This window comes from Scyliorhinus torazame, chromosome 10 (assembly GCF_047496885.1).
Source record: "Scyliorhinus torazame isolate Kashiwa2021f chromosome 10, sScyTor2.1, whole genome shotgun sequence".
Classification (NCBI taxonomy): Eukaryota; Metazoa; Chordata; class Chondrichthyes; order Carcharhiniformes; family Scyliorhinidae; genus Scyliorhinus; species Scyliorhinus torazame.
Genome location: NC_092716.1, coordinates 168,069,644 through 168,093,861, shown reverse-complemented (window position 1 = coordinate 168,093,861; position 24,218 = coordinate 168,069,644).

Here is a 24,218-nt window from a genome sequence, read left to right as displayed (position 1 = left end):
CATCGGGTGAATTTAATCTTCTTCAGTTTAAGGAATTCTGTAACATCCGCCAACTACGCCGACACCCCCGGTGGCTCCGCCGACCTCTACTCCAATAGAATTCGCCGCCGGACGGTCAGCGTGGCAAAAACCATGACATCAGCCCTCCTCCCCTCCAACAGCTGGCAGTTCCGAAACTCCAAAGATCGCAACCAGAGGGTCTGCTGACACCTCCACTCCAACAAGTTTCAATAAAATTTCAAATACCAAGCCCCAGAACCCCACCAATCGCAGACAAGCCCAAAACATGTGAACATGATTTGCCGGCCCCTCTCCTACATCTCTCTCGCACTTATCCTCGATCTCTGCAAAGAACCCACTCATCCGTGCCCGCGTCGTGTGGGCTCAATGCAGTACCTTGAATTTCACCAAGGTCATCTGAGCACAGGACAATGTTGCATTGACCTGGTGCATAATCTCACTCCGTACCCACCACCCCAACTCCATGCCCAGCTCCACCTCCCACTTCCGCTTTACCTCCTCGATTAGAGCCCCGGTGATAATAACCTGTCCAACAGAGTGTATTCCGACTGCCAATGGAACGAGGGCACCTCCTTCCGGACAAAATCCTGTAACTGTATATATCTGAACTTCCCCCAATCAGCAACTAATATTTCTCCTGCACCTCCCCCGGCTTACAAACCTTCCTTCCACGAACAAGTCCCTCAACCGTTCCACCCCCACTGGGGCAAACCGGAGGTTTCCACAGATAGGGCCAGCATTAACATACCCCCCCCCACGCCAAAATGTCACCTCAGCTGGTTCCAAATTTTTAAGTATGAAGCCACCACTGGACTTCCCGGGGCAAACGGAAGTGGGGCCTCAGCCAGAGCCCTCAAACGTACCCCCACACACAATGCCACCTCCACCTGCTCTCACTCCAATCCCACCTCCCCCACCAGCAAGTTCGGGAGCGTGAGCACCCCCCCCCCCCCGAGACCCCCTCACCCCTCCCCCACACGCCTATTCCTTTGCAGAAACACCCATTGAATCCACGGCGTCTTGCTAGTCCATACGAAAGCCAAGATTAAGCTGTTCACCCCACGAGATTCCTTTGGCAGGAATATCGGGAGGGACTGAAACACAAAAAGAAACCTGGGCAGGACATTCATCCTGACTGCACCCGCCCTACTAATGAAGGTGGGACGGTATCCCACCTCTTTAAATCCCCTTTCGCTCTCTCCATCAAGCCAGCCAGATTCCTTTTATACATTATGGCTCAGTCATGAGCCATCTGAATACCTAGATACCTGAACCTACTCCTAGTCATCTTAAAGGTAGGGCACTCAGATCAGTCCCTCTCCCCAGGGATTCACCGGAAACACTTCACTATTGGTCATATTCAATTTGGAGCCCCAAAAAACACCAAACTCCTCCAATATACCCATAATCCTATAAATGCATTCCACTGGGTTCAAAATGTAGAGCAACAAATCACCTGTATACAACGAGACTCTGTGATCTCTGCCTCCCATTACAATACCTGACACCCCGCTCCCACCGCCCCCCCCCACCCCCCAATGATGACTGGTGTGTAATAGCCATGGACTCAGTGGCCGGTGTGAACAAAAGTGGGGATAACGGGCACCCCTGCCTCGTACCCCTGTATGGCAGGAAATTCCTAAGTTGAACGGATTTGTCCGAATACTGGCTGTAGGGGCTGCATACAACAACCTCACCCATGAGATAAAAGTGTGCCCAAACCCGAATATTCCCAGAATTTCGAACAAATACCTCCACTCTACCCAAATGCCTTCTCCGTACCATAGCTACAACAATCTGTGGCACTCTGCCCATTGACAGCGTCATGACCACATTCAATAAATATCTAATATAACTCGACAGCTGCCTCCCCTTCACGAAACCCGTCTGATCCTCTGACACCACCGTCAGAACACACACCTCTAACTGCTTCGCCAATACCTTTGCCAGCACCTTCACATCCGTGTTTAACAGGGAGATGGGCCTATTCGACCAACATTCCACCAGGTTCTTATCTTTCTTGGGGATTAATGAAATCAATGCCTGCGCCAGCATGGCCGACAGCTCCCCCTGCGCCAAAGAGTCAGAAAACATCTAAGAACATAAGAACTAGGAACAGGAGTAGGCCATCTGGCCCCTCGAGCCTGCTCCGCCATTTAATGAGATCATGGCTGATCTTTGTGGACTCAGCTCCACTCTCCGGCCCGTACACCATATCCACAAATCCCTTTATTCTTTAGAAAGGTATCTATCTTTTTCTTAAAAACATTTAAAGAAGGAGCCTCAACTGCTTCACTGGGCAAGGAATTCCAGAGATTCACAACCCTTTGGGTGAAGACATTCCTCCTAAACTCGGTCCTAAATCTACTTCCCCTTATTTTGAGGCTATGCCCCCTAGCTCTGCTTTCCCCGACCAGTGGAAACAACCTGCCCACATCTATCCTATCTATTCCCTTCATAACTTTATATGTTTCAATAAGATCCCCCCCCCCCCCCCCCCCCCCCCCCCCGCATCCTTCTCAACTCCAATGAGTACAGTCCCAGTCTACTCAACCTCTCGTCATAATCTAATCCCCTCAACTCTGGGATCAACCTAGTGAATCTCCTCTGCACTCCCTCCAGTGCCAATATGTCCTTTCTCAGATAAGGAGACCAAAACTGAACACAATACTCCAGATGTGGCCTCACCAACACCCTATACAATTGCAGCATAACCTCCCTAGTCTTGAACTCCATCCCTCTAGCAATGAAAGACAAAACTCGATTTGCCTTCTTAATCCCCTGTTGCATCTGCACACCAACTTTTTGTGACTCGTGCACCAGCACACCCAGGTCCCTCTGCACAGCAGCATGTTTAACATCTTACCGTTTAAATAATAATCCATTCTGCTGTTATTCCTCCCAAAATGGATAGCCTCACACTTGGCAACATTGAATTCCATCTGCCAGACCCTAGCCCATTCACCTAACCTATCCAAATCCTTCTGCAGACTTCCGGTATCCTCTGCACTTTTTGCTTTACCACTCATCTTAGTGTCGTCTGCAAACTTTGACACATTGCACTTGGTCCCCAACTACAAATCGTCTATGTAAATTGTGAACAACTGCGGGCCCAACACTGATCCTTGAGGGACCCCACTAGTTACAGATTGCCAACTAGAGAAACACCCATTTATCCCCACTCTCTGCTTTCTGTTAGTTAACCAATCCTCTACCCATGCTACCACTTTACCCTCAATGCCATGCATCTTTAGTTTATGCAGCAACCTTTTGTGTGGCACCTTGTCAAAAGCTTTCTGGAAATCCAGACATACCACATTCATTGGTTCCCCGTTATGTACTGCACTGGTAACGTCCTCAAAAAATTCTACCAAATTACATAGATTACATAGAACATACAGTGCAGAAGGAGGCCATTCGGCCCATCGAGTCTGCACCGACCCACATTAATCCCTCACTTCCACCCTATCCCCGCAACCCAATAACCCCTCCCAACCCTTATGGACACTACGGGCAATTTTTAGCATGGCCAATCCACCTAACCTGCACGTCTTTGGACTGTGGGAGGAAACCGGAGCACCCGGAGGAAACCCACGCAGACACGGGGAGAACGTGCAGACTCCGCACAGACAGTGACCCAAGCCGGGAATCGAACCTGGGACCCTGGCGCTGTGAAGCAACAGTGCTATCCACTTGTGCTACCGTGCTGCCCAGTTAGTCAGACACGACCTACCCTTTGTGAACCCATGCTGCGTCTGCCCAATGGGACAATTTCCCTCCAGGTGCCCCGCTATTTCCTCCTTAATGACAGATTCCAGCATTTTCCCTACAACTGAAGTTAAGCTTACCGGCCTATAATTACCCGCTTTCTGCCGACCTCCTTTTTTAAACAGTGGTGTCACGTTTGCTACTTTCCAATCCTCTGGGACCACCCCAGAGTCTAGTGAATTTTGATAAATTATCACTAGTGCGTTTACAATTTCCCTAGCCATCTCTTTTAAAACTCTGGGATGCATCCCTTCAGGGCCAGGAGACTTGTCTACCTTTAGCCCCATTAGCTTGCCCAATACTGCCTCATTAGTGATTACAATCATCTCAAGGTCCTCACCTATCATATCTTTATTTCCATCAGTCACTGGCATGTTATTTGTGTCTTCCACTGTGAAGACTGACCCAAAAAATCTGTTCAGCTCCTCAGCCATTTCCCCGTCTCCAATTATTAAATCTCCCTTCTCATCTTCCAAAGGATCAATATTTACCTTAGCCACTCTTTTTTGTCTTATATATTTGTAGAAGCTTTTACTATCTGCTTTTGTGTTCTGAGCCAGTTTACTTTCATAGTCTACCTTACTCTTCTTTATAGCTTTTTTAGTAGCTTTCTGTTATCCCCTAAAGACTTCCCAGTCCTCTAGACTCCCACTAATTTTTGCCACTTTGTATGTTTTTTCCTTCAATTTGATACTCTCCCTCACCTCCTTAGATATCCACGGTCGATTTTTCCCCTTTCTACCGTCTTTCTTTTTTGTCGGTATGAACCTTTTCTGAACACTGTGAAAGATCGTCGGAAGGTTCTCCACTGTTCCTCAACTGCTCCCAGTCTACCTTAGCTAGTTCTTCTCTCATCCCATTGTAATCGCCCTTGTTTAAGCACAAAACACTAGTGTTTGAGTTTACCTTGTCATCCTCCAACTGTATTTTAAATTCCACCATATTGTGGTCGCTCCTTCCAAGAGGATCCCGAACTAGGAGATCATTAGTCAATCCTGCCTCATTACACAGGACCAGAACCGCTTGTTCCCTTGTAGATTCCATTACATACTGTTCCAGGGAATTATCCCGGACACATTCTATAAACTCCTCCTCAAGGCTGCCTTTACCAACCTGGTTAAACCAATCGACATGCAGATTAAAATCTCCCATGATAACCACTGTACCATTTCTACATGCATCCGTTATTTCTTTGCTTATTGCCTGCCCTACCATCCTGTTACTATTTGGTGGCCTATAGACTACTCCTATCAGTGACCTTTTCGCCTTACTATTCCTGATTTCCACCCAAATTGATTCAACCTTGTCCTCCATAGCACCAATATCATCCCTTACTATTGCCCGGATGCCATCCTTAAACAACAAAGCTACACCACCGCCCTTACCGTCCATTCTATCCTTTCGTATAGTTTGATACCCTTGGATATTTAACTCCCAGTCGTGACCATCTTTTAACCATGTTTCAGTAATGGCCACTAAATCATAGTCATTCACGATGATTTGCGCCATCAACTCATTCACCTTATTCCGTATACTACGAGCATTCAGGTAAAGTACACTTATACTGTTTTTTATGTCTTTGTTATGAATCCTAACACCTTGATCAGTAACTTTTCGCAAATTATTTTTCCTCTTACCCTTTCTCCTAATTTTCCTTGTCTTTGAACCCATATCTCTACATAATAACCTGTCATGTAACCTGCTGCCTTGCTCTCCATTAACCATTATACTATCCATAGCTTTACCCTTCCCATCTTAAGGAGATGTGGGGCCAATACCATTGCAAACCGTTTATAAAAGTCAAATGGGAAACCATCAGTACCTGGCGCCTTCCCTGACTGCATTAACCAATTGCCCATAACCTCTTTTAGCCCCAACAGAGCCTCCAATCCCAGCCCCTTCTCTCTCTGAATCTCCGGGAACACCAGCCCATCGAGAAACCGCCCCATCTCAGTCCCCTCCCCAGAGGTTCAGACCTGTACAGTCCCCTATAGAAGGACTCAAATGCTTTATTAAAGCACTCCGGCAATATTACCAATGCACCCCTTCCTCTCTCACTTGAATTATCTCCTGTGCAGCAGCTTGTTGCATGAATTGATGCATTAGCATCTCTCCGTACTCATATAGGACCCCGTTGGCTTTCCGAAGCTGGCCCACTGCTTTCCCTGCCATCAACAAATCGAATTCCCCTTGTATCTTCCACTCCGCTAAACATTCCCTGGTTGGGGTCCCAGAGTACCGTCTATCCACCTCGACTAATCACTGCCTCTCCGCCCTCTCCACCTTATCCCATGGACCTTCATCGCAATCACCTCCCCGCCGCACAACCGCCTTCAACACCTCCCAAAATGTGGAGGGTGACATCTCCCCATTCTGATTAAACTCTATATACTCCTTAATTATCAAAGCTATCTTTCCACAAAACTTTTCATCTCGCAATAGCGCCGAGTCCATCCTCCACCGAGGCCCCTGTGACTGCCCCATGCCTAACCTCACATCCATAAAATGCGGTGCGTGGTTGGAGACCACAACTACCCCATATCCCTTCCCTCTATCCCCAGGAGAATCAAATTGTCCGCCATGAAAAGATCTGTGCGACAGTACACCCGATGCACATGGGAGAAGCACGAGACTCCATCCCTCCCGAATGCCAAAACCTATAAGGATCCCCCCTCCCCTGTCATTTGGGCCACTCTGTAATTCATGCAATGTAAAATAATGCTTCTTCCCCTTAAAAGTCGCCCAAAGTTTAGCTGGGTACAGCACGCCAAACCAAACCTTATTTTGGAAGAGCAGTGCCTTGGCCCGATTAAAGCCAGCCCACCGCTTGGCCTGGTCGGCACGAATGTCTTGGTATATTTGGATCCGCTGGCATTCCCAAGTATAGTCTCACATTGTTCTCGCCCACCTCAAGATCGTCCTTTTCCTGGAATCGGTGCATCTGTTGCTTCATAGTGCCAGGGTCCCAGGTTCGATTCCCGATTTGGGTCACTGTCTGTGCGTTCTCCATGTGTCTGCGTGGTTTTCCTCCGGGTGCTCCGGTTTCCTCCCCCAAGTCCCGAAAGACGTGCTTGTTAGATGAATTGGACATGCTGAATTTTCCCTTATTGTACCCGAACAGACGCCAGAATGTGGCGACTTGGAGATTTTCACAGCAACCTTAGTGCAGTGTAAACGTAAGCCTACATGTGACAATAATAAAGATTATTATTATTATTCGCACTATCACCCCCCCTTGGCTGCTCCCCTGCTCTCTGATCGTGATCGATGTGCCCGATCCACCTTCGGGGCCTTTTTATAGATCCCCTCATTCACCAGCTTCGCCAACATCTTCAACTCAATAGACCATGGCACTCAATCCCTCCACCCCCTCCGGCAGGCTTACAATGTGCAGATTCTGCCGCTTGGACCAATTCGACTGGTCATCCACCCTTATTTTCAGCTCCTTTCAGGCCGCACCCAACATCGCCACCTCTGCCTCCAACTCCACAATTTGATCACTGTGGTCCGAGACCGCCCTTTCCACCTCTTGGATTGTTGCATCTTGCAACTCCCGGCACTTTTCCGCCCGTTCCATGGCACCGCAAAGAGGGGCAATCGCTTCTTAAATCGCCCTCGACCAATCCTCCTCCTACATCTCTAGCCGATGCTGTCGAAGTTCTCCTTTAATCAACCCCATCAATTGTTCGAGAGGCAGTGGGGTGGTCGACAACGAGACTTCAACCTCCTTAATCTTCTGTAACTGCGCCATGCAGATCGGCCACTTCCAACAGCGTTGCCTTATTCGATCCCTGCCGGGTGCAGTAAACCGCCGTCACTCCACCTTGTAGGAGAATTCACTCCCCACCACTTACTCCACATATTTTCCAATCAAAGTGCCCGTTAATAGGCAGAAAGGACCAAAACCAAAACCTTAAGCAGGAACTACCCTGTGTACGACCAATCAACACATGGCCGCCACCGGAAGTCTCAAGGTGAACTGACATCTTTGGCAAGACAAGGGCAGGTCCTCTTCATTATGTTGCTATATTTCTGACAGCAACTGAACAGACACTGTTGTCACATTCAAAATAAATTCAATTTACTCATCTTGATTTTATTTTGTGCCCACAGCCAGGGAGTAGAGCTGCAGATTTTGGCTCCTCTCATGCACTGATTTGCCAATAAGCTGTCAGTAAAGCCAACTCCAGGTACCTCTTCTACGTCCTTGACATGCAAGTTTAAAAAGGGTGTCTCCTACTATCCTCAAGATCAGTAGGATGTTGTTCTGGCTAATGGGCCTGGAATGAGAGAAAACCACAGACTGAGGGACACAATAAAGTTGGGGAAACTGCTGCAAAGTGTTGAGATACTGTTGTGTGGTAGTCGGTATTAGGGGTATTACGGTACCCTGAATAATGCTGTAAGACCATTGGTGTGGGAGGTACCTGAGACTGCTATTTTCATTGGCGAAGCCTGCCTGCTGGTTCCGCCCAGTAAGGCGGAGTATAAGAGCCTGTGTCTCCCCAGCAGCCGCATTCTGTACCTGCTGGGGGAAACATCCAGTGCAATAAAGCCTTCAATTGATTCCAATCTCGTCTCAGGAGTTATTGATCGAGCATCAATTTATTGCACTAGATTTTAAAGAATGGAGCTCCGAATCAAGCCGGAGTGTCTGCAACTCAGCCCCCACGCGGCGAACTCAACGGCAACCTTCAAACACTGGTTGGCGTGCTTCAAAGGGTACCTCAGGACGGCCAATACTGAACCTATGGAGGACCAGAAACTGCAAGTTCTCCACTCGAGGGTGAGCCCAGAGAACTACACCCTCATCGAGGAAATGGACGATTTCGAGGGTGCAATGACCCTGCTGAAAGGACACTATATTCGCCCGGTAAACCAGATCTACGCCCGACATCTGCTAGCGATGAGGCGATATATCCCCGGGGAATCGCTGGAGGATTTCTACTGTGCGCTCCTAGAGTTAGGGAGGAACTGTGGCTGCCCGCAAGCTTCGGCCAGCGACCGGAGTTGATCCGGGACGCTTTCGTTGCAGGTATGCTGTCCTCCCAAATCCGCCAGCGATTGCTGGAGAAAGAGACGTTTGGCCTCAAGGAGGCACAGGCCCTTGCTAGCTCCCTGGATGTGGCCTCCCGAAACGCCCGCGCTTACGTCCCTGACCACGCAGCAGCCCCTTGGGCAACGTGGAACCGCCCTTGCGGCCGACCCCGATGCATCCCCCATCTCCCCACAAGCTTGTGCTGCGAGACTGCCAGGCAACCCTGGGGGGCCCCACTGCTATTTCTGCAGGCAAGCCAATCACACCCGGCAGCGCTGCCCGGCCCGCTCATCCATCTGCAAAGAGTGCGGCAAAAAGGGCCATTTCGTGGCCCATACCGTAAGAATCCTTAATCTAACATATAACAAGGACAAATGCATGTTCAGCACCGATCGTCCAGCACTCGGCTACGTAGTGCACGGTGCAGTTATAGGCCCAGATCCCGAACGCATGCGCCCCCTCATGGAGATCCCCCTCCCCTACTGCTCCAAGGCTCTGAAATGCTGCCTGGGATTTTTTTTGTATTATGCCCAGTGGGTCCCCAACTATGCAGACAAGGCCCGCCCACTAATTCAATCCACGGTTTTTCCCCTGTCGGCAGAGGCCCGCCAAGCCTTCAGCTGCATCAAAGCGGACATCGCAAAGGCCACGATGCACGCAATCGACGAATCCCTCCCCTTCCAAGTCGAGAGCGATGTGTCCGACGTAGCTCTGGCAGCTACCCTCAATCAAGCAGGCAGACCCGTGGCCTTCTTCTCACGCACCCTCCATGCTTCAGAAATTCGCCATTCCTCAGTTGAAAAGGAGGCCCAGGCCATAGTAGAAGCTGTGCGGCACTGGAGGTATTACCTGGACGGCAGGAGATTCACTCTCCTCTCTGACCAACGGTCGGTTGCTTTCATGTTCGATAATGCACAGCGGGGCAAGATAAAGAACGATAAGATCTTACGGTGGAGGATCGAGCTCTCCACCTACAATTATGAGGTTTTGTATCGTTCCGGGAAGCTAAACAAGCCTCCTGATGCCCTATCCCGCGGCGCATGTGCCAACGCACAAGTGGACCACCTCCGGGCCCTCCACGAGGAACTTTGCCACCCAGGTCACTCGCTTCTTCCATTTCATTAAGACCCGTAACTTGCCCTCCTCCATCGAGGAGGTCAGGACCTCCACCAGGAATTGCCAAATCTGCGCGGAGTGCAAGCCCCACTTCTACAGGCCAGAGAAAACGCACCTGATAAAGGCTTCCCGTCCCTTAGAATGCCTCAGTATGGACTTCAAAGGGACACTCCCCTCCACCGACCGCAACACGTACTTCCTGAACGTGATTGACGAGTACTCCCGGTTCCCATTAGCCATCCCGTGCCCTGACATGACTGCAGCCACCGTCATAAAAGCCCTCCACAGTATCTTCACGCTGTTTGGTTTCCCTGCCTACATACACAGCGATAGGGGGTCCTCCTTCATGAGCGACGAACTGCGTCAATTCCTGCTCAGCAAGGGCATTGCCTCGAGCAGGATGACCAGCTACAACCCCCGGAGAAATGGCAGGTGGAGAGGGAGAACGGAACGGTCTGGAAGACCATCCCACTGGCCCTACGGTCCAGGAATCTCCCAGTCTCCCGCTGGCAGGAGGTCCTCCCGGATGCTCTCCACTCCATCCAATCACTGCTGGGTACCACGACAAACCAAACCCCTCATGAACGTCTCCTCATGTTCCCTAGGAAGTCCTCCTCCGGGACCTCGCTCCCAACCTGGCTGGCAGCTCCTGGACCCATCCTGTTCCGCAAACACGTGTGGGCGCACAAATCCGACCCATTGGTTGAGAGGGTCCACCTCCTGCACGCTAACCCTCAATATGCCTACATGGCGTACCCCGACGGTCGACAGGATACGGTCTTCCTACGGGACCTGACGCCCGCTGGATCCCCACCCACACCCCCACAACCGCCCCCTTCCCAGGTGGTCTAGGATTCCAATCTCGTCTCAGGAGTTATTCCATCTAGGGATGATAAAGCTGCTGAAGAAGCCGAAGCCACGCTCCCGGAGCCACGGATGCCCGATCCGGCGCCTGCATCACCACCGAAGCTACGATGATCGCAGAGGACGACCAGGGGCCCCGATCGACTAATTGCTTCACTCTGACTGTAAATAATTACTGTAAATAGTTGCGACATGTATAGAGGCAAAAACACTGCTAATGTATACCGGGTACCACCATAACCTACACCTCTACCACTGTATAACACAAGACCACCACCCCCGCCAGACTCTTTTTTTAACAGGGGGTGAATGTGGTAGTCGGTATTAGGGGTATTACGGTACCCTGAATAATGCTGTAAGACCATTGGTGTGGGAGGTACCTGACACTGCCATTCTCATTGGTGAAGCCTGCCTGCTGGTTCCGCCCAGTACGGCGGAGTATAAGAGCCTGTGTCTCCCCAGCAGCCGCATTCTGTACCTGCGCTGCTGGGGGAAACATCTAGTGCAATAAAGCCTCCAATTAATTCCAATCTCATCTCAGGAGATATTGATCGAGCATCATGTTGTAAAACCCTTTTTGTCTGTCCTCTCCTTTTTATCCCCACCCTGCTGCCTGTCTTTTGATTAGCTGCTATAACATTGCTATACCATCTGGGATTTCTACTTAAACTACAGATTTTAGGAAGAGTTGGAACCCCTTATCGTAATGGACCAAACCAAGACATCCCCTTTAGGTGATGTGGCAGAACTGGTGATGATGATTTTATAGATTTGGCAAGCAGCCAATCGGAAATGTACAATTTCCTGCGGTTGGTGGGGCAGACAGAAAGTTCCAGAAGGAAGGCAGATCTTGTGAAGAGTGCCATTTTGGGTGTGCTGTGAAGAGTTCCAGGCATGAGGTAGCCTTACATCTCTCTCTCTTTCTGCTTGTTGATTTAGAGAACTTTCTACAGTTTCTGATTGGATGGATACATGATTAGGAGATCACAGGCTAACAAGAACTACGTCGGCAGCAAAGAACAATCTCATAACTATTAATCTATTTTTCAGTTTTAACCTTCCCCCTCCCCCTCCATTCCCCTCATGTGTGTTTGTCTTGTGTGTGTCTGAGTGGAGGGCGGATTTTGGGATTAGGTAGATTGTTGGACCATTGTTCTGTTCTAACTTCATATATTCATCTTTTCCTCTTGTTATTAATTAATAGTTAGCTAACGTTTTTACTTATAAATCTGGGGGCGGGATTCTCCGACCCCCCGCCAGGTTGGAGTATCCCCGGGGGGGGCAGCGTGAATCCTGCCCCGTCGCTCCGACGCCAGCTGCCGTATTCTCCGCCGCCGGTTTTCGGGCGGTGGCGGGGATCACACTGCACCGGTTGGGGGCCATTGGCAGTGCTCTCTCCCCCCCCACCCCCCCCCCGGCAATTGTCCGGGCCCAGATGGGCCGTACGGCCGTCGGTTTCTGGCCAGTCCCACCGGCGTGGATTGGACATGGTCCCACAGGGCGGGACCTGGCTGGTAGGTGGGCTGGTGCGGTTGTTGGGGGGGCACGGGGGGATCCGGCCCCGGGGGGGACCCCCACGGTGGCCAGGCCCGTGATCGGGGCCCACCGATCTGCGGGCAGGCCTGTGCTGTAGGGGCACTCCTTCTTTCTGAGGAGCACTCCTTCTTTCTGTGCCGGCCTCTGTAGGGCTCTGCCATGGCCGGCGCGGAGAAGACACCCTCCTGCGCATGCGCTAGAATATGCCGGCCGGTCTGTGCATGTGTGGAACCACAGCGGCGGTTCTGTGCATGCGCTAACTCGCGCCGGCCCTTCGGCGATGGTTGGCGCGGCGGCAACCCCTCCGCCGCCAGCCTAGCCCCTGGATATGCGGAGGATTTCGCAACTTCCGGTCGGCCCGTTGCCGGAGTGGTTCGCGCCGCTTTTTACGCCACCGTCTGGCCATCGCGGGGATTCGGGAGAATCCCGCTGCTGGTGTCTGCATCTAGAGTCTAGAGGCAAAATCTCGATAGGTTAATAAGAATTATTGGTTAATTCACTTAAGTTGTGACCCTGGGTCGAGGGGGGCTGGAACTGACCACACGCTCACCCAGGGTGTCGTGACAAAAGGCAGGATAGGGAAAGACCACCATGTAAGGCATTTCAGCCATGGAAACAGAAGTAGTACACTGAGGCTGGAAACTGGGTAAAAACCCTCTTTCTGTATATTTGACATATTTTGAATATTGAAGAGCATAACTGTAATTTTAAATGTAACGTGTAACATACAGTATTGGAAGAAACAAATTTGGTTTGCATTTTATGTAACACCAACTTTGAATGGTCATGTAAGGACTGTTATAAATCAGGTGACTCATGTCCTTAACCCTTACATTCCTCGGCTCACCGGAGTAGATTCTGAGCTACATTTTGTAAGGTAAGAGTTTTGTTTTGTGTTTTTTTTTCTTCTCACACTTACTAAAGGGTAGCAAGCCAGACTCAGTCTCCTCGACCAGCAGGTGGCTAGTGGCTGGTGGCTAGTAAGTAGTTTTTCCTTTCATTTTCTCTTTTTCTCCTGGCATTGTAGTTGTCGTTGTAAGAAAACTTAAAGGTTTAGACATGGCAGGAGATCCCAGACCCGTGCCATGCTCCTTGTGTGCGATGCGGGAGTTCTGGGACACATCCACTTTCCCTGGCTTCTTCACGTGCAAGGGGTGTGTCCAGCTGCAGCTCCTGTTAGACCGCTTGACGGCTCTGGAACTGCAGATGGACTCACCTGAGGAAGGAGCAGTGCTCCGAAAGCTAGTGTTTGAAACAAACCTGTTGGACTTTAACCTGGTGTTGTAAGACTTCTTACTTTGGAGAGTTGATTGCTAGCGCTGTTGGGGAGGGTTTAAACTAATGTGGCAGGGGGATGGGAAACAATGCAGGAAGACAGAGGGGACAGAAACAAAAGTTATTAAGGAGAAAAGTGGAAGGCAGAGAAACAGATTGAACTGCCTAGTGTGGCAGAGGGTGGGAACCAGAGCAGTAGGTCAACGGAAGAAACAACTGAGGGAGAGCTACAGACTAAGGCCAGTAAGATTAAGAGGAAGATTAGGCAGGGAGTGGTTGTTCAACGCAGCGAGGCTAGTGGGCTGAAGTGCATTAGTTTCATGCGTGGAGTATTTCAGGTAAAACAGATGAATTTAGAGCTCGGATTAGTACGTGGAATTATGATGTTGTTGCTATTACAGAAACTTGGAAAGAGGGACAGGATTGGCAACTAAACATTCCAGGATTTACATGCTTCAGGCAGGATAGAGGGGGATGCAAAAGAGGTGGGGGAGTTGCATTATTTGTTGAGGAGAATATCACAGCTGTGCTGACGGAGGACACCTTGGAGGGTTCAGGCAATAAGGCAAAATGGGTAGAGCTCAGGAATAGGAAAGGTGCTGCCACAATGTTGGGGTTTACGACAGACCTCATAGCCAGCGGGACATAGAGGAGCAGATATGCAGACAGATCTTGGAAAGATGCATAAACAATAGGGTTGTTGTGGTGGATGTTTTAAACTTTCCCTATATTCACTGGGACACACTTACTGCGAGAGGCATGGATGGAGCAGAATTTTAAGGAGCATCCAGGAGGGTTTCTTGAAACTTTATGTAAATAACCCAACTCGGGAAGGGGCCATATTAGACCTGGGAAATGAGCCCGGCCTGGTGATCGAAGTTTCAGTAGGAGATCATTTCGGGAACCATAAGACCATAAGACATAGGAGCGGAAGTAAGGCCATTCGGCCCATCGAGTCCACTCCACCATTCAATCATGGCTGATTTCAACTCCATTTACCCGCTCTCTCTCCATAGCCCTTAATTCCTTGAGAAATCAAAAATTTATCAACTTCTGTCTTAAAGACACTCAACGTCCCGACCTCCACCGCCCTCTGTGGCAATGAATTCCACAGACCCACCACTCTCTGGCTGAAGAAATTTCTCCTCATCTCTGTTCTAAAGTGACTCCCTTTTATTCTAAGGCTGTGCCCCCGGGTCCTAGTCTCCCCTGCTAATGGAAACAACTTCCCTACATCCACCCTATCTAAGCCATTCATTATCTTGTAATTTTCTATTAGATCTCCCCTCAACCTCCTAAACTCCAATGAATATAATCCCAGGATCCTCAGACGTTCATCGTATGTTAGGCCTACCATTCCTGGGATCATCCGTGTGAATCTCCGCTGGACCCGCTCCAGTGCCAGTATGTCCTTCCTGAGGTGTGGGGCCCAAAATTGCTCACAGTATTCTAAATGGGGCCTAACTAATGCTTTGTAAAGCTTCAGAAGTACATCCCTGCTTTTATATTCCAAGCCTCTTGAGATGAATGACAACATTGCATTTGCTTTCCTAATTACGGACTCAACCTGCAAGTTTACCTTTAGAGAATCCTGGACTAGGACTCCCAAGTTCCTTTGCACTTCAGCATTATGAATTTTGTCACCGTTTAGAAAATAGTCCATGCCTCTATTCTTTTTTCCAAAGTGCAAGACCTCGCACTTGCCCACGTTGAATTTCATCAGCCATTTCTTGGACCACTGTCCTAAACTGTCTAAATCTTTCTGCAGCCTCCCCACTGTGGTAGTATGCATTAGGGGTCATGTGGGACTGTGAAGCCGTGATGCTATTGGCTGACAGATCCCGGGTCCTGGTTGGCTGTTGATCCCTAGCTCCGCCCTGAAGGCGGAGTATAAGAACCTGGGCTTCTCCCCGCAGCTCCAGTCTGTTGCTGAACTGCGGGGAACAAGTCACGCTTAATAAAGCCTCATCGACTTCATCTCTATTCGTCTCTCTCGTAAGTCATTGTGCGCTACATCCACCTCCTCCATACTACCTGCCCCTCCACCTATCTTTGTATCATCGACAAACTTAGCCAGAATGCCCCCAGTCCCGTCATCTAGATCGTTAATATATAAAGAGAACAGCTGTGGCCCCAACACTGAACCCTGCGGGTCACCACTCGTCACCGGTTGCCATTCCGAAAAAGAATCTTTTATCCCAACTGTCTGCCTTCTGCCTGACAGCCAATCGTCAATCCATGTTAGTACCTTGCCTCGAATACCATGGGCCCTTATTTTACTCAGCAGTCTCCCGTGAGGCACCTTATCAAAGGCCTTTTGGAAGTCAAGATAGATAACATCCATTGGCTCTCCTTGGTCGAACCTGTTTGTTATCTCTTCAAAGAACTCTAACAGGTTTGTCAGGCACAACTTCCCCTTACTAAATCCATGCTGACTTGTCCTAATCCGACCCTGCACTTCCAAGAATTTAGAAATCTCATCCTTAACAATGGATTCTAGAACAACCGAGGTTAGGCTAATTGGCCTATAATTTTCCATCTTTTTCCTTGTTCCCTTCTTGAACAGGGGGGTTACAACAGCGATTTTCCAATCCTCTGGGACTTTCCCTGACTCCAGTGACTTTTGAAAGATCATAACTAACGCCTCCACTATTTCTTCAGCTATCTCCTTTAGAACTCTAGGATGTAGTCCATCTGGGCCCGGAGATTTATCAATTTTTAGACCTCTTAGTTTCTCTAGCACTTTCTCCTTTGTGATGGTTACCATATTCAACTCTGCCCCCTGACTCTCCGGAATTGTTGGGATATTACTCATGTCTTCTACTGTGAAGACTGACGCAAAGTACTTATTCAGTTCCTCAGCTATTTCCTTGTCTCCCATCACAAAATTACCAGCGTCATTTTGGAGCGGCCCAATGTCAACTTTTGCCTCCCGTTTGTTTTTAATGTATTTAAAGCAACTTTTACTATCATTCCTAATGTTACTGGCTAGCCTACCTTCATATTTGATCCTCTCTTTCCTTATTTCTCTCTTTGTTATCCGCTGTTTGTTTGTGTAGCCTTCCCAATCTTCTGACTTTCCACTACTCTTTGCCACATTATAGGCTTTCTCTTTTGCTTTGATGCATTCCCTAACTTCCTTTGTCAGCCATGGCTGCCTAATCCCCCCTCTGATAACCTTTCTTTTCTTTGGGATGAACCTCTGTACTGTGTCCTCAATTACTCCCAGAAACTCCTGCCATTGCTGTTCTACTGTCTTTCCCACTAGGCTCTGCTCCCAGTCGATTTTTGTCAGTTCCTCCCTCATGTCCCTGTAGTTACCTTTATTTAACTGTAACACCTTTACATCTGATTCTACCTTCTTTCTTTCAAATTGGAGATTGAATTCTACCATATTATGATCACTGCCTCCTAAGTGCTCCCTTACTTAAGATCTTTAATCAAGTCTGGCTCATTACATAACACTAAGTCCAGAATGGCCTGTTCCCTCGTGGGCTCCAGCACAAGCTGTTCCAAAAAGCCCTCCTGTAAACATTCAATTAATTCCCTTTCCTTGGATCCACTGGCAGCATTATTTACCCAGTCCACCTGCATATTGAAGTCCCCCATGATCACTGTGACCTTGCCTTTCTGACATGCACTTTCTATTTTGTGGTGCATTTTGTGCCCCCGGTCCTGACCACTGTTAGGAGGCCTGTACATAACTCCCATTATGGTTTTTTTGCCTTTGTGGTTCCTCAACTCTACCCACACAGACTCCACATCATCTGACCCTATGTCATTTAGTGCTATTGATTTAATTTCATTCCTAATTAACAAGGCAACCCTGCCCCCTCTGCCCACCTCCCTGTCTTTTCGATAGGTTGTGAATCCCTGGATGTTTAAATGCCAGTCCTGAACCCCCTGCAACCATGTCTCTGTGATGCCTACCACATCATACCTGCCAGTCACAATCTGGACCACAAGCTCATCCACCTTGTTCCGTACACTGCGCGCATTTAAATATAGCACCTTTAATTCTCTATTGACCGTCCCTTTTTGTTTTCTTAGTGTGGCGGACCTTGGTTTCCTGAGCCTTTCCATACACTGTGTCATATTTTGTGGGATGGGGACTATCGTAACCTCTCCTGAGTTTTGTCTTTTTGTGCTTTTTTGTATTCCTAAGCAGCTACGCTTCCCACTGATTACTTCACCTCTTGGTTCCCTGACTTTCCCTTCCCCCCCAATCTTTAGTTTAAAGTCCTATTGACCACCCTATTTATTCTTTTCGCCAGAACACTGGTCCCAGCTCAGTTCAGGTGGAGACCATCCCAACGGTATAGGTCCCCCCCGTCCCAAAACTGATGCCAGTGTCCCATGAAAAGGAACCCCTCTTTCCCACACCACTCTTTCAGCCACATGTTAACTTCCCTTATCCCTGCCTCCCTATGCCAATTTGCACGTGGCTCGGGCAGTAATCCGGAGATTATGACCCTTGAGGACCTGTTTTTTACTTTGAATCCTAGCTCTCTATAATCTCTAAACAGGTCCTCTTTCCTAGACTTGCCTGTGTTTTTGGTACCGACATGGACCACAACAACTGGATCCTCCCCCTCCCTCTCCAGTATCCTTTCAAGCTGGTCAGAGATGTCCCGCACCCTAGCACCGGGCAGGCAGCATACCATGCGGGACTCTTTATCCTGCTCACAAAGGATACTATCTATCCCCCTGATAATAGAATCCCCTACAACTACAACTTGCCTATTTACTCCCTCCCCTTGAATGGCCTGCTGAACCATGGTACCTTGGTCAGCTGACTCATCCTTCCTGCAGCCCTGTTCGCCATCCACACAGGGAGCAAGTGCCTCATACCTGTTGGACAGAGTCAAGGGCTGAGGCTCCTGAGTTCCTGACTGCTGGTTCCCTTTACCTGCCTGACTTGCAGTCACACCCTGCTGTCCCTGGCCACTGGCAGGATTTAAACTCCTTACTCTGACAGGTGTGACTGCCTCCTGAAACACAGTGTCCAGGTAAGTCTCCCCCTCCCGGATGTGCCTCAGTGTTTGAAGCTCAGACTCCAGCTCATCAACTCTGAGCCGGAGCTCTTCGAGCAGCCAACACTTACTGCAGATGTGGTCGCTGCAGCTCGCAATGGGATCTGGCAGCTCCCACATCAAGCAGCTCAAGCACATCACCTGACCAGCCATCACTAATTAATTAATTAGTTTAATTTAAGTTTATGAGTTTAGCTGTGTTTTTTTAAAATTTGGAGCAAATTTGCTATCAACCACTCAGATCACAGCTTCCCTCTGACGTCACTTTTGGGGGAAAAAACTGGAAAACAGGAAGTTACCGTTAGGTTTTTATACTCACAGAGACTGCTCCTCCTCCTCCGAATGGCTCCCGAAATTAGGCCCGAAGAAAGAGAGAGAACAAAACAGTAGGGAAAAAGCACCTTCTCCCACTCTTCACCGAATTACCTCACTGCACCAAATTACCAAATTCTCACTCTGTCTGAGTCTCAGTTACTCAGGCTGTGTCTCCTTGACCTGCGCAATGCTTACTAATGTGCGCTTTCTGTCTGTCTTTTATACAGACTTTAGGATGACTCACACTAAAACTTCAAAGAGAAGAAAACAATGTGTACCTTTGTGCCCATTAACAGGCCTCAGGTGACTGCCAGATAACTGCCTCTCAGCAATTAGGGTGGGGGCAGCTTCAGCCAATCAGACACGAATCTACACTGCACTTTTAACTGAAAAACAGCAAAATTAGATTAACCACTTACCTTTCCTGGTTACCTCACTGCACCAAATTACCAAATTCTCACTCGGTCTGTATCTCTCTCACTCAGGCTGTGTCTCCTTGACCTGCGCAATGCTGGTCATATTTCAGTGATCATATTTCTGTAAGTTTTAAACTGCTTATGAAAAAGGACAGAGTGGTCCTCTGGTGAAGCTGTTAGACTGGGGGAAGGCTAATTACAACAGCATTAGGCAAGAGAGAGTTGACTGGGCGAGACTTTTGAGGGAAAATCAACATCCGGGGTGGGAGGCTTTCAAATGTCAGTTGATTAGAATTCAGGACTGGCATGTACCTGTGAGGACGAAAGATAAGAATGGCAAGTATAGGGATCCCTGGATAACGAGGGATATCATGAACCTTGTCAAAAAGAAAAAGGAAGCATCCGTAAGGTCTAAAAGGCTGAGGACAGATGAAGCCCTTGAAGAATATAAAGCAAGTAGGAAGGAACTTAAGGAAGGAGTTAGGAAGACTAAAAGGGGTCATGAAATGTCGTTGGCAAACAGGATTAAGGAAACTCCTAAGGCGTTTTATACATAGATAAAGAGCAAGAAGGGAGCCAGAAAAAGGGTTGGTCCATTCAAGGATATTGGAGGGAATCTATGTATGGAACCAGAGGAAATGGGAGAGATACTAAATTAATACTTTGTCTCAGTGTTCACCAAAGAGAAGGACTCGGTGAATAAGGAGTATTGAGTAGAGTGTGCAGATATTCTGAGTCATGTTGATATTAATAAAGAGGAAGTGTTGGGCATCTTAAAAATCATTAAAGTAGAATAGTCTCCAGGGCCTGATGGGATCTACCCCAGAATACTGAAGGAGGCAAGGGAGGAAATTGCTAGGCCCTTGACAGTAATCTTTGTATCCTCATTGGCGACAGGTGATTTCCAGAGGACTGGAGAGTATCCAATGTTGTTCCATTGTTTAAGAAGGGCAGCAGGGATAATCCAGGAAATTATAGGCCGGTGAGCCTTATGTCAGTGGTAGGAAAATTATTGGAAAAGATTCTTAGAGATAGGATTTACTCACATTTGGAAAGAAATGGACTTATTAGTGATGGACAGCATGGTTTTGTGAAGGGGAGGTCGTGCCTCACTAATCTGATCGAGTTTTTCGAGGAAGTGACGAAGATGATAGCTGAGGGAAGGCAGTAAATGTTGTATACATGGACTTCAGTAAAGCCTTTGAAAAGGTACCTCATGGTAGACTGGTACAAAAGGTGAAGTCACATGGGATCAGAGGAGAGCTGGCAAGTTGGATATAGAACTGGCTTGGGCACAGAGGGCACAAGGGTAGCAGTAGAAGGGTGCTTTTCTGAATGGAAGGCTGTGACTAGCGGCGTTCCACAGGAATCAGTTCTTGGTTTTTGTTGTTTGTGGTGCATATAAATGATTTGGAAGAAATGTAGCTGGGCTGATTAGTAAGTTCGCAGATGACACAAAAATTGGTGGAGTTGTGAATAGTGAAGAGGATTGTCAGGATACAGTAGGATATAAACTGGTTGGAGTCTTGGGCGGAGAAATGGCAGATGGAGTTTAATCTGGACAAGTGTGAGATAATGCACTTTGGAAGGTCCAATGCATGTAGGAATTACACAATAAATGGTAGAACACTTGCAAGTACTGACGGGCAGAGAGATCTGGGCGTGCATGTCCACCGATCACTGAAAGTGGTAACGCATGTGGATAAGGTGGTCAAGAAGGCAGACAGCATGCTGGCCTTCATTGGTTGGGGCATTGAATATAAAAATTGGCAAGTCATGTTGCAGCTGTACAGGACCTTAGTTCGGCCTCATTTGGAATATTGTGTACAATTCTGGTCGCCACACTACCAGAAGGATGTGAATGCTTTGGAGTGGGTACAGAAGCAGTTTACTAGGATGTTGCCTGATATGGAGGGCATTAGCTATGAGGAGAGATTAGATAAACTGGTCTGTTCTCACTGGAACGACGGAGGTTGAGAGGTGACCTGATAGAGGTCTACAAGATTGAGTGGCATGAACAGAGTGGACAGCCAGATGTTCTTTCCTAGGGTAGGAGAGTCAAGTACTGGGGGACATAGGTTTAAAGTGCGTGAGGAAAAGTTTAGAACTGATGTGCAAGGCAAGTATTTTTACACAGAGGGTGGTAAATATATGGAATGCGCTGCCTGGGGAGGTGGTGGGAGCAAGTACCATAGCGGCATATAAGGGGCATCTAGAGGAATATATGAATAAGGTGGGAATGGAAGGATACGGACTCCGTAAGCATATACGGTTTTAGTTTTGGCAGGTACGATGGTCGGCGCTGGCTTGGAGGGCCGAAGGGCCTGTTCCTGTGCTGTAATGTTCTTTGTTACAATTTTATGTGTGAAGTATATTTTTGGAAAACAAAATCAATTGTGAATTCCACAAACTGGCCTATCTAGATTCAATGCACATATCTGGGGCGGGATTCTCCGACCCACCCGCTGAGCGGGTGCTGATGTGAGAGGGCGAGTGCCGGGGTGAGGGGGCGAGTGCTGGGGTGAGGGGGCGAGTGCCGGGGAGGGGGCGCGTGCCAGGGTGAGGGGGCGAGTGCCGGGGTGAGGGGGCAAGTGCCGGGGCGAGGGGGCGAGTGCCGGGTCGAGGGGCGAGTGCCGGGTCGAGGGGGCGAGTGCCAGGTCGAGGGGGCGAGTGCCGGGGCGAGGGGGTGAGTGCCAGGGCGAGGGGCCGGGACGAGTGCCGGGGCGAGGGGGCGAATGCCGGGGAGGGGGGAAAGGATGAGGGAGGTCGTCCGCCTGGCCAGGTGCCAGCTTCCAACAGACGCGGCCTGCAGCCCATGGTACCTGGCTGCGGGGCGGGGGGTTGTACGGGCAATGATGACATGTCATCGTTCCCCCACCCCCACCCCCAACACCTGCAGGCCGTTATGTTTGCTAATCAGTCAGCGATGTTGGCCGCCGTGGCGGCAGCCGCACTTCTACATGTTGCCTTGGGAGAGGAGGAGGAGGAGCGTGCCAGGAAGGCAGCGGAGGCTGCTGCAGAGGAGCATGCCGCAAAGGTGCAGGCGGCAGCCGCCCAGGCTGGAGGGCTGCTGGCCCGACAGGAGGAGGAGCACGAGGAGGAGGAGGAGCATGAGGAGGGGGAGGTGGAGGTCGTGGCTCTACGGCGACAGAGACACCCGAGGAGGCCCCGTGTGTACCGGCTCCGCTCGTCGTACCAGGACCTCACGGATTGGGCATGCAGGAGGAGACTCTGGATGAGCCGGGAAACCGTAGCACACATCTGACACCTGATAGCACACCTGACACCGTGTGGCACTGGGGGAGGACCGTCAAGGTTATGGTGGCCCTGAACTTTTATGCCACGGGGTCATTCCAGGCGCCGAGTGGAGACCTGTCTGGCATCTCGCGGACATCGGTGCACCGGTGCATCCGGGCAGTGTCAGACGCCCTATGTGCCATTGCAGACCGCTACATCCAGTTCCCTGTGGACCGGGCCAGCCAGGATGCCCGGGCTGTGGGCTTCGCTGTCATGGCCGGGTTTCCCATGGTCCAGGGCGCGATCGATGGGATGCATGTCGCCGTGCGGCCACCTGCAGATAACAGGGTCGTGTTCACCAATAGGAAGGGGACCTAATCCATGAACATTCAGGTGATCTGCGTGGTGAGCCACGTATGGCTACGTAAGGCTGTTGTATATATGTTCACTATTGTTCTACTGTTCTAGTACTATCATTATCTCCACTTTTGTATATAACTTACTGTTATTGCTGTTCTGTTATTGGTTGTTGCTGTTGTACTGTTGGAATGTTGTTATTGGTGCTGCTGTTGGCTCCGCCTGTGGCTCCGCCCCTCTGAGGAGGTATAAAGCTCGTTGATCTGGGGCAGTCTTGCAGTGCGGGAGGAGCTACAGGTTGGCACACTTTTAGTCTATTAAAGCATTGGTTCACTACTACTCAGCGTCTCAACTGAATTGATGTCCATCAATTTAATAGAGTAAAAGTATATTTTGATAATGGATGCTGGTGGTCCAGCTATATCCGGTAGCGCCTCCTCGAAAAAGGGGCTCTCAACCTCGAGGTGACAATGAAGCTGGCTACCTCATTAGAAGTGACTTTCCAGAGCCTTGAGGCCTTCCCGTCTGACCACGCGGCAGCCGCGCGACGCAGGAGTGAGGTACGCCTGGGTCGGGTGATGGCTTCGCCTCTGACGTCCCCGAGGATGCTGCTTGGTCGGACGGGAAGGCCTTGAGGCTCTGGTAAGCCACTTCTAATGAGGTAGCCAGCTTCACAGTCGCCTCGAGGTCGAGAGCCCCTTTTTTGAGGAAGCGCTGTCGGATATAGCTGGACCGGACTCCAGCCATATAAGTGTCCCGAATCATTAGCTCCAATTGCTCCGATGCAGTGACCGCCCGGCAGTTAAAACTGCGGGTGAGTACCCTCAATTCACAAAGATATTCTGCGAGCGACTCACCCTGGCGCTGACGCCGCGTGGTCAGGAGGAGTCGAGCGAGGGTCTCGCTCCAGGCCTGGTGAACGAAACCTGGGCCGGTCCTCCTACGGAAACCCGCAAGGAGCCATGAGGCCGATCCCCTGGTCGAGCGGGTTCAGCTGCTCCACGTGAACCCTCAGTACACGTATGTGGCACACTGCGATGGACGACAGGACACAGTCTCCCTCCGGGACCTGGCTCCCGCCGGTACCCCGCGGCCATTATCACCGCGCCCCTCCCAGCCACCTCCCCACTCACCTCCCCACCCACACCTTCACCAACATTTCCCACAGGGTCCTTTAGCCCTGCCTCTGCGTCGTCACCCTATCCGTGACCCTGTTGTACGGACGATGTGCTCCCGGAGCCG